General features: G+C 33.1%; 1 long non-coding RNA gene across 3 annotated transcripts; it reads right to left on the bottom strand.

Annotated features, from left to right (window-relative positions):
- Window positions 1–8915: 8915 nt before the first annotated feature.
- LOC136234914 (uncharacterized) lies at window positions 8916–10942 on the bottom strand. 3 transcript variants are annotated; one of them, XR_010691541.1, is made up of 4 exons: window positions 10713–10942; window positions 9593–9682; window positions 9307–9466; window positions 8916–9203 (listed from the first exon to the last, which is right to left on the bottom strand). It is a non-coding gene; the product is annotated as an uncharacterized lncRNA (long non-coding RNA). The 3 variants fall into 3 exon arrangements; XR_010691540.1 differs by having other exon boundaries at window positions 9307–9426; XR_010691539.1 differs by lacking the exon at window positions 9307–9466.

The raw sequence follows: 10942 nt of genomic DNA, 5'->3' as shown, positions 1-10942 counted from the left end.
GAAGGTAAATTCTCCTCAAAGAGTTTTATTTGTTAGATAGACTTGATAGACATTGCTTGATGAATAAATTGCGGCCTTGTGGCCTTCTATTATTTTATTGCAAACAGAATAGCGGCTATAAGCCAGCTTTATAATTTTCAAATTAAAATTGCTTTGTGTTACATCAAATACATATTGCTTATATCCTACGGCTGATGCTCCCTCAGTTCCCAAAGGATGGGATAGAATTTCTTGAGGTACTTTCCATTGAGGAACCCTCTTATATGGCTCCCCTTGCAAGTTGGCTAACCAATAAGAGTTTCCTTTTAGAACTTGGAAGACTTTGAATGGTCCTTCCCAATTTGGAGACCATTTTCCATATGCTCTATCTTTACTCCCAACTGGTAAGATGAGTTTCCAAACCATGTCCCCTTCTACAAAGGTCTTTTTCTTCACTCTCTTATTGTATGCTCTAGTTACTTTCTTTTTCTGGGAGATCATTCGATCAAGTGCTTGCATTCTGGTTTCATCAGACTCTTCAAGTTCCATCATCATATAGCTTCTGTGTATTCTACTAGAGTGAGTTCATTTTGTCTGGCTACTCTGAAGGACGGCACTACTACCTCCAAAGGAAGCATGACATCATGTCCATATGTTAACGAGAAAGGACTGACGCCTGTGGCACTCATTTTTTATGTTCTGTGTGCCCATAAAGTTACTGAAAGTAAGACATGCCATTCCCTGGGATTATCTTCGATCATCTTTTCAAGGATGTTGATGAGAACTTTGTTGGAAGCCTTGGCTTGACCATTAGCTTGTGGATAATGAGGGGTAGAGTGCAACAACTTGATTCCATAATCTTCCATGAAGTCCTTCATCTCTTCTCTAGTGAACATGGTTCCTTGGTCTGTAGTAATTGACTGAGGATCCCATACATGTGAATGATGTTCTCCTTGATGAACTTCACAACATCTATCTGGTCCACTTTCTTCATTGGTAAGGCCTCCACCCATTTTGTGAAGTAGTCTATTGTCACGATCATAAAGCTGTGCCCTTTTGATGATGCGGGATAAATTTTCCCTATCAAATCAATTGCCCATCCTCTGAAGGGTCATGGCTTGACGACTGCGTGCATCTCATCTGCATGGACTCTTTGAATCTACCCATATCTTTGATATTGGCGGCATCCTTTTGCATAAGACATACAATCCTTCAACATAAATGGCCAGAAGTATCCATGTCTCCTTATGAGCCACTTCATCTTGATGCCTGCCTGATGAGCTCCACATACTCCTTTATGGACTTGTTTCATAACTTCCATGTTGTCTGGAAATCCTAAGCATTTCAGCAAAAGTCCATCTACATTTTTGCGGTACAAGTCACCTTCCATCAATAAGAAGTTCAATGCTCTAATCTTGAAGGAATAAGGTACTTGTCTTCCTGGGTTCAACAGATACTCCATGATTTTTCCCTTCGCAGACTTCTTGTAATTCGTTTTTGCGAAGTAAAATCGTCACATTACTCCTTGCAGACTTCGCGAAATCCTCTTTTCGCGAAGCAAAATCATCATCTTCCTTGCACATTTCTATTCGCAGACTTCGCAAAATCATCTTTTCGCGAAGCCAAAACGTCTTTTATTTTCCTAACACGATTAAATTTTTCTGAAGGTGGTTGAATACATAACATCCCTTTCAGGAAAGCGGTGTACTAAGATGTAGAGGAGATAACTTTCCTTCTGATACAGGGAGAAATTCCCATCAAAATTCGTCACATTTACTTTGAAATGATTTGTTAGGAGTTTATTGTGGCAATCTTGCTGTAAATTTTGATAATGTTATGATTTTAATGTTGTTATTGTGGCATTGTTGTAAATTTTGATAATGTTACGATTTTAATGTTAGAATCTCTTGTTGTTATGCCTTTTTTTTTGTTATTTAGCACTTCGCATATTTTGTAATATGCGAAGATAAAAATGCTTAAAAACACATCTTTTATCTTCGCAGACTTCGCATATTGCGAAATCTGCGAATTAAAATCATCTAGTAAATCAAACATTATCTTCGTAGACATCGCATATTGCGAAATCTGCGAAGTCGGACGAGAGGGAGAAAGACGAAAGCCTAAAAAATTTATAAGTGTTATATATATTAAAGGTATTTTGGGAAGGTCACACAAAATCAGTCTAGATATGTACTAGGTTGAGTAAATATGTTAAATATGTGAAAGTAATCTCATATATGAATTTTGTCACTTAAAGGAATGGTGGTATTTCATACTATTAGAATGTACTCCAAGAGGTATACATTCTTGTGGAAGCATAAGGACATATATGATGTTTGTTTGACTTTTGGCCACCATATGCACACACACGACCAATCTATCCGGCCCAAATTGGTTTGAGCATAAATATTTTTTTAGAATTTTTTTATTTAATTCAATAATTAATTTAATTAATTAATTTTAATTATTTAATTAACTAGGTCCTCCATCTTTCTTTCCTTACCAAAAGACTTCTTATTGAATAATATATTCCTTAGTCAAATTCCCACAATAGTACTGGTCAACAAATTTAAGTAATAGTAATTACATGAATATTCCTGAGACGGATACAAATTCAAGTAATTTCACTCGCTAATACAAATTGTAACTTTTCTTAGAAGTAGTTTTCCTAGCTTATAAGAAACGTAATTTTGTATTTACAAATTCTTTTCCTCTTCTAAAAACTTCTTCCAATTAAATATTTTCGTTTCTCTTTCGTTAATTATATATTTATAAATTCACCATCCTTATTCATCATTGATAAATATCATAGAAGAGAAGAAGGGAGGCGTAAAGAACCTTTCTCGGGCCTTCGAAATGCGTAAAACAACTTGTAACCCTTAGACATGGGATTATCTACTATGTTGCTTTAGGAATGGACTCATTGAACACTATATTACCGTAATGTACAAGCTAGCTGCAAAAACTATATCACGTTTTCCATTTTGTTGTAGAATGTAGAATAAATAACCCATAATAGAAGCCGCATGTTTTAACTCTCGACATGTCTCGTCTAGTTTGACAATGGTTTGTACAATCATTCCTTGAAACTAGAGGTGGTAAAATTACACGTGACATTAAATCGACAAGCAACTTGTGTTTGATTTTAGCTTAGTTAGTAATGTGTCATTTTTTGTTGAACGAAACTGACACGCAAATTTTTGGATTGGGTTAAGGTTGATATGCTAACCAAAAAACGATACGAAATGACACGAATTTCTAAAATTATTGTTATATTCTCTCGTGTTTTTATATATTACTTTATTAATAAATATAATAAAATTGTAATTATTACTTGCAAACATGATTCGAACCTCTTAAATTGTTATAAACACAAGACATTACTCTCTAATATAATATTAGTGGATTTTTCTATGGTTATTTTTAACATATAACATACTAATTTAAAAATGAAATATTATCATATATTCTTATATTTTTAAAAGTTATCATTAATATATATGCATAACAAAATCACATGTAACCCGAACAGATTAACACGAATGTAACATAAAAGTTTTTGGATTGGATTTGGGTTTACTCTTTTTAACATAAACCCGAAATGACACAACACAAACACAACGGCCGGGAATACGAAATTGCAAGGTCTACTTGAAGAGATATCAGTAAGCTCACAGATACAAGCAAATGAAGTTCCCTAGAACACCGGGAGCTGAAAGAAAACTCTTTTTCTTTTGTTTCACACATTTAGTCCTTAATGATGATTCTTTTATTTGTACATCGAGTCCTCAATTTTTATGCAATAAACCCTTTTTCCTCTCAATATGTAAATCTATATAAGTGGTCAAAAGGCTTAATGTATCATAATAAAAGAATAAAAACATCAAATTGGTTTAAACCTTGGAATAGTAAATAATACTCGGAGAGATTTGGAATTCATTTTTGACAACTCTATCGATAAATTCTAAAATACTCTCGGAACAATACAATGATAAAATAGAGAGAAATCTCTTTAAAATTGTACTCAATCTCAACAACAGTAAAAAATCCTAAAATTCAGAAAAAATTTATAATCTTAAAATTCAGTGATTCTATAAACGAGGATTTAGAGCAGCTCCAATAAAAAGAACAGTGCCAGAACCCTCTTCTCTGATCATAAACAAAAACGGATGATTTGCAATAAAACTTCATTGAGACGGCTCCGTAAAAGGCACTGTGTCTCCATAACTCATTTCAAATACATTGACGGCAGTTGCAATTGTGCTTTCCTCGTTTACTTCGATAGAACATTTCTGAAATCCGTTCGATAGAACATTTCTGAAATCCGTTCGACACATAAAGTACTCCTAAAGTTTCAATCATCTCATCAATCTCAGCTTTCTCGCTATCAAAAGGCAAATCCAATCCGAGTTTCATCATGCTCGCACGATGCTTGTCTCCAATATGCTGATGTCTCACATAAAATATGCTTGTGCGAGCATCATGAAACTCGGATTGGATTTGCCTTTTGATAGCGAGAAAGCTGAGATTGATGAGATGATTGAAACTTTAGGAGTACTTTATGTGTCGAACGGATTTCAGAAATGTTCTATCGAAGTAAACGAGGAAGGCACAATTGCAATTGCCGTCAATGTATTTGAAATGAGTTATGGAGACACAGTGCCTTTTACGGAGCCGTCTCAACGAAGTTTTATAGCAAATCATCCGTTTATGTTTATGATCAGAGAAGAGGCTTCCAGCACTGTTCTTTTTATTGAAGTTGCTCTAAATCCTCGTTTATAGAATCACTGAATTTTAAGATTATAAATTTTTTCTGAATTTTAGGATTTTTTACTGTTGTTGAGATTGAGTACAATTTTAAAGAGATTTCTCTCAATTTTATCTAGGGGTGTCAATATGGGTTTGCGGGTTGTAAACGTGTCGTGTCGACTTACTCAGGTGACCCATTTATCCCAACCCATTTAATAAATGGGTCGACTCGGCACGATTCGTTTAAAAAGCGGGTTGAACATGTCAACCTAGCTAACCCAATTAATTTTGCAACTTCATACTAAAAAAATATTCAACTAAACAAAATGAAAAAGAAAATAAAAACATGCATAACTGCATATGAAAAAATAAAATCCAATACAAACTAACAAAACAAATTCAACAAGATAACATCAAAAGTCTAAAATCCAAAACTTACAAACAAAATAAAAAAATTCAATTCCAAATAACAAATAAATTAAAACATTCAATTCAACTTAAACAACAATAGAATTAGTATCTTGTTCATTAGTCTTTGATTTAAAATAATTTAAAGACCATAATTAACCTGGTTTAGATTGATAGCCTATTATTTATTATTTTATATACCAAAGGAATAAAGCATATTAAAAGCAACTACATGAGTTCTAGATTAAAGGAAAGCATCACTATCCTAGAAAAAAGAACTACTAACAGTCTACCAGAGTACAAAAGCCGTCGAATCTCATGGTCTCTCAAAATCAATACCTAATTTCCTAGAATTTCTTAGGCTCGCAGTTTCGGATAAATGAGTGTAACCGACTGAAGCTGAATCTCATGGACAGGAAAAAGAGGCAAAAGGACAATTTAAGTGGAAAATTAAATCAACAAAAGACTTGTGGCTGGAGACTGAAGCATTCACCGGATGTCAGTGAAGAGAGGCAGGCATCACAAATTGTTAGGGAAAGAAAGTTGGAAACCTAACGTGTTCTGTAATCTACTAATATGTATATATATATATATATATATATATGAGTGAGATCCAGCGTGACCAGGGTTTAAGTTGTGACAATGAACTTATTGTGTGACATAACAAAACTACGTAGTTTTGATGATAATTAAAAAGGGGAAGGTGACAAATTGGTAAATAAAATGAAAGAGATGGTAGAGAAAATTGTTTTATTTATTTTCTTTAAAATACATTTTTCCGACATCTCTAACATCGTTTTTCAAAATTTTTTATACTATTAGACTCTTCTAAATTAGACGATTATTTTAAGATCCCTGAAGCTCAATTAAAAAAATTTCCGGTGAATGGAATCCCAGTGGGCGTTTTCCGGCGAGAAAAAAAGTACCCAGAAAATTCTAAAAACATTCCAGAAAATGTAAAACATTATTCTAAGAAACTTTAATTCTTGGGTCGAAACAGGATTTATTACGGTTTAGTCCCAATAAAACTTTTTCCTTAATTTTATCCATTTTACATGCTTCAACAATTTGTTGGGACTATACCGTAAGAAATCCCGCTTCGACCCAAGAATTAAAGTTTCTTAGAATAATGTTTTACATTTTCTGAAATTTTTTAAGAATTTTCTGAGCACTTTATTTCTCGCCAAAAAACGCCCACCCGGATTCCGTTCACCGGAATTTTTTTTACTTGAACTTCAGGGATCTTAAAATGACCGTCTAATTTAGACGTCTAATAGTATAAAATTTTTCGAAAAACAAAGTTAGAAATGTCAGAAAAATATATTTTAAAGAAAAGAAATAAAACATTTTTCTGTTGGAACAATACAAGTATTATGTTGGCACAAATGGTACACTGATTTGGAACAAATGGTACACTGATTTGGAACAATGTAAGTAGGAAAAAAAACGTACCCAAAAAATTATCAAAAAATTCGAAAACATGTAAACCATCATTTTAAGAAACTTTAATTCTTGGCTCAAAGCAAAATTCCTTACAGTTTTGACCCAATAAATTGTTGAAGCGTGTAAAATGGATAAAATTAAGGAACAAATTTTATTGGGACTAAACCGTAAGAAATCCCGCTTCGACCCAAGTATTAAAGTTTCTTAGAATAATGTTTTACGTTTTTTGGAATTTTTTTAGAATTTTCAGGGCACTTTTTTCCTTGCCAGAAAACGCCAACTCGGATTTCGTTCACCGGAATTTTTTTTACTTGAGCTTCAGGGATCTTAAAATGACTGTCTAATTTAGACGAGTCTAATAGTATCAAAGTGAGATTCCTTACGGTTTAGTCCTAAATCAACGGAATCCGGCGATCAGGTGAGCGTTTTCCGGCGAGAAAACAGAAAGTTCCCAGTAAATTCTCAACAAATTCCAAAAAATGTAAAACATTATTTTAAGAAACTTTAATTCTTGGGTCGAAGTAGGATTTCTTACGGCTTAGTCCCAATAAAACAATTTCCTTAATTTTATCCATTTTACATGTTTCAACAATTTATTGGATCAAAACCGTAAGAAATCTCATTTTGAGCCAAGAATTAAAGTTTCTTAAAATGATGTTTTACATATTTCAGAATTTTTTGATAATTTTCTGGGCACTTTTTGGTCTTACCTTTCAGCACTATGTGTTGCAATATTTTGTTGGAACAATATAAGTATTCTGTTGAAACAATATGACTATTCTGTTGGAATAATATAATTATTCTGTTGGAAGAATATAAAAATTAGAATTATTTTCTAAATAATATAACTAATATAAATTTGAAGATATTATATTAAATACTAAGAAACAAAAATGAAATCGAAGATATAGATAATAAAATTGATTTGGAACAATTGTTAAAGTGATTTATATTATGTTGGAACAATATATGTATTATGCTGGAATAATAGAACTATTTTGTTAGAAAAAATGGTACGCTGATTTATTTTGTTGGAACAATATAAGTATTATGTTGGAACAAATGATACACTGATTTGGAACAATTTCGTACGCTGTCGGAACAACGTAAGTATAACAAAAAAATGTGCCCAGAAAATTATCAAAAAATTTCAAAACATGTAAAACATGATTTTAAGAAACTTTAATTCTTGGCGCAAAATGAGATTCCTTACGGTTTTGACTCTACAAATTGTTGAAGCATGTAAAATGGATAAAATTAAGGAACAAGTTTTATTGGGACTAAACCGTAAGAAATCTCGCATCGTTCCAAGAATTAAAGTTTCTCAGAATAATGTTTTACATTTTCTGGAACTGTTTGCAAATTTTCTGGACACTTTTTTTTCGCAAGAAAACGCCCACCCGGATTCCGTTCACCGGAATTTTTTTTAGTTGAGCTTCATGGATCTTAAAATGACCGTCTAATTTAGACGAGTCTAATAGTATAAAACTTTTCGAAAAACGAGGTTAGAAATGTCGGGAAAATGTATTTTAAAGAAAAGAAATAAAACAATTTTCTCTATCCTCACTTTCCTTTTATTTACAAATTTGCCACATTGCCTTTTTCAATTATCATGAAAACTACGTAGTTTTGTTATGTCACACAATAAGCTCATTGTCACAACCCTAACTCCTTGTCACACTGGATCTCACCCATATATATATATATATATATATTAAGGTTAAAAATTAAAATTACTTTAATATCCATAAAAAAATTTATATTTACATGATATATGGGTTAGATGGGTTATATGAGTCGGGTTATATGGGTTCGCTGGTTAGATTGACACGACCCATAGACTCGTCTAAATTATACGGGTTACAACGAATTCGCGAGTCAACCCGCGAACCGACCCGCTTATTTTACGGGTTAGGCATGTCGACCCATTTATGACACAAACCCATTTATCTCAACCCTAATTCGTTTAATTTCCGTGTTACGTGAATCGTGTTATCGTGTTGTAATCCATATTGACAGCCCTAATTTTATCATTATAAATTGTATTATTCCGAGAGTATTTTAGAATTTATCCATACAGTTCTCGAAAATGAATTCCGAATCTCTCCGAGTGTTATTTACTATTCCAGGGTTTAAACCAATTTGATGTTTTTACATATTGAGTTTTTATAAGGTCTTTTTTATAAATAGCAATATCCATATTTTATGCATTGAATCCAAATAAAATCTGTAAAATCATTTAAAATCTCAAAATTTAAAAATAAGCTAGTGTGGTGAAGCTCTTAGCCTAGTGGTTGAGAGTTTACCTATGCCTTGGGAGGTCATGGGTTCGAATCACATCGGGGTCTGGTGGGGATTTTTCTTTATTCTTTAATGTAAGCGCATTGCGCGCAAATTTTTTTTTTTTAAAAAAAAAAAAATCTAGTCTAATTAAAAAGAAAAAAGTATGAATGACAACAATGTTAGAGATCTCTGTATACACAACCAACTGTTTGCGACGAGACAATTCATAAGCATACCCGTTTTGCAATGAAATGCATAACTTGAGCCTCTGTAAGGTTGCTTCTTACTTTCCTCACTACATACGCCATGGGAATTTGTCCTGCTTCATCATCAGGGCGTACCTGCAACCATATAATGCAAATTAATATATATCCACCTCTTGTTGTTTATTAGAATACAGATACCTTGATGACAAAGTTATGGAAATTGTCTATATTAATTTACCAAAACGGTCGGATCCTATGGATAGCTTTGCTTCATCTCTGGAAAATTTAAGAGATGACAGTACGATCGGTCTATATTGCTCAAGAACAGGTTCTACTGAAGCCTTTATCAACTCAGACACTGCTTACAAACATCAAAATTTCGAGACACACATATAGTCCTATCGAAATAATAACACAAACAGTAACTTCAAAATACCAAACTTAGAAATCATTTAATTTCCTATACCTAGAGCTGCATACATCCAATTAAAAGACCGAAAAATGGGATCCAAAACAGTTCTTACCTCATTGAAATAGGGCCAGATCTTTGTAAGATGTTGATTGAGCCAATTCTTACCTCAATGAGTAAGGTGTATCTTTGCTCTATTCCAAACCTTATCAAAACAGAGGAGACATAATGATAAGTCTCTATTTCAGCGATAAAATATCCACTTGTTATGCTATTTGTTAGCCGGTTTGATTGTTATCACGGGTTTATTACTTGTTTTGTGTATTATGCTCCTACAGGGACTTATTATGAAGAAAGGAGCTGGATTGGGATTATTTGGAGCTAATTTGGTTAAAGATAAAATCTGGAGCTGTTTTAAAGATCTGAAGTCGAAACTGGAAGTTAGTCTTGCGCAAGACTAAGAAGCAGACGGGCAGAAATCCAGATAAATCAAGTGCGAATCTGTTCAATTCCATCGCGTTTTCAGATGTCTATTCAAGAGTTTTAAGCCTATAAATCAGGAAGGAAGAAGCCAAGTAGTATTAGGAAGTTAGAATATTTATTTTTTTATAATTAGTTAGGATTTATCTCCTAATTAGGGTTGGAGAACTCCTATAAATAGGAGAGGATCTATCTCTAATAAAAAAATTCCGTTTTATAATCAAAATTCAATTTTAATTCAATTTTCATTCCGTTTTTAGTTTTTAGGTTTAGCTTTTATTTTTATTTTGTTCTCTCTTTCACAAGAGAGAAAGGTTTTTCTCCATGGCTATTCATAGCTAAACTTGTATTTTCAATTAAGGGTTAATTCAAAGAAGGTTTTCTTCATTATTGTGAGACTGTTGTGCTTTAATTCTTATCTTACCGCTTATTTGTTCATTGCATTTTAGGGATTTATTCTCAATTGATTATTCATTCTTCGAATGATAACTGCAGGTCGTTCTTTGAATTGGATTGTCATACGGCTCAATTGGTAAAGTTAGAGTTTTACCTAAACGAACCAATCATAGTAGCAATCGATAATATAAATTAAGTTAGTTTTGTATTTGAAAGAATAGATTCAGATTTGACAACCTAAGGGCTGTGAAGTTATATTTATCTTTGTAGGTTTCGACGCCAATCACATAAGCACTCACATAAAAGTTCTTAAGTAAGCATATGAGATTAGACCAGACAACAGAGATTTAAAGAAATACCTTAATGATTTGAAGACAACAGAGCTTAGATTAGATTCCAGAGGACGAAATCAGTTGATGGACACCGATGGAATATCAGAGAGAGAGAGAGAGAACTTGGGGTGATCTTCTTCCGCCTCACATAGCAATGGCCTTTGTTGCCGTCACAGAGAGAGAACGAAAGGAAAATTAGGGAGCGACTAGGAAGAAGCTAATTTAGGGTTTCCTCACACCAGATTAGCAAAACAGAG

Source organism: Euphorbia lathyris, chromosome 7 (assembly GCF_963576675.1).
Source record: "Euphorbia lathyris chromosome 7, ddEupLath1.1, whole genome shotgun sequence".
Taxonomy (NCBI): domain Eukaryota; kingdom Viridiplantae; phylum Streptophyta; class Magnoliopsida; order Malpighiales; family Euphorbiaceae; genus Euphorbia; species Euphorbia lathyris.
This window is presented reverse-complemented; position numbering and strand designations above follow the sequence as displayed.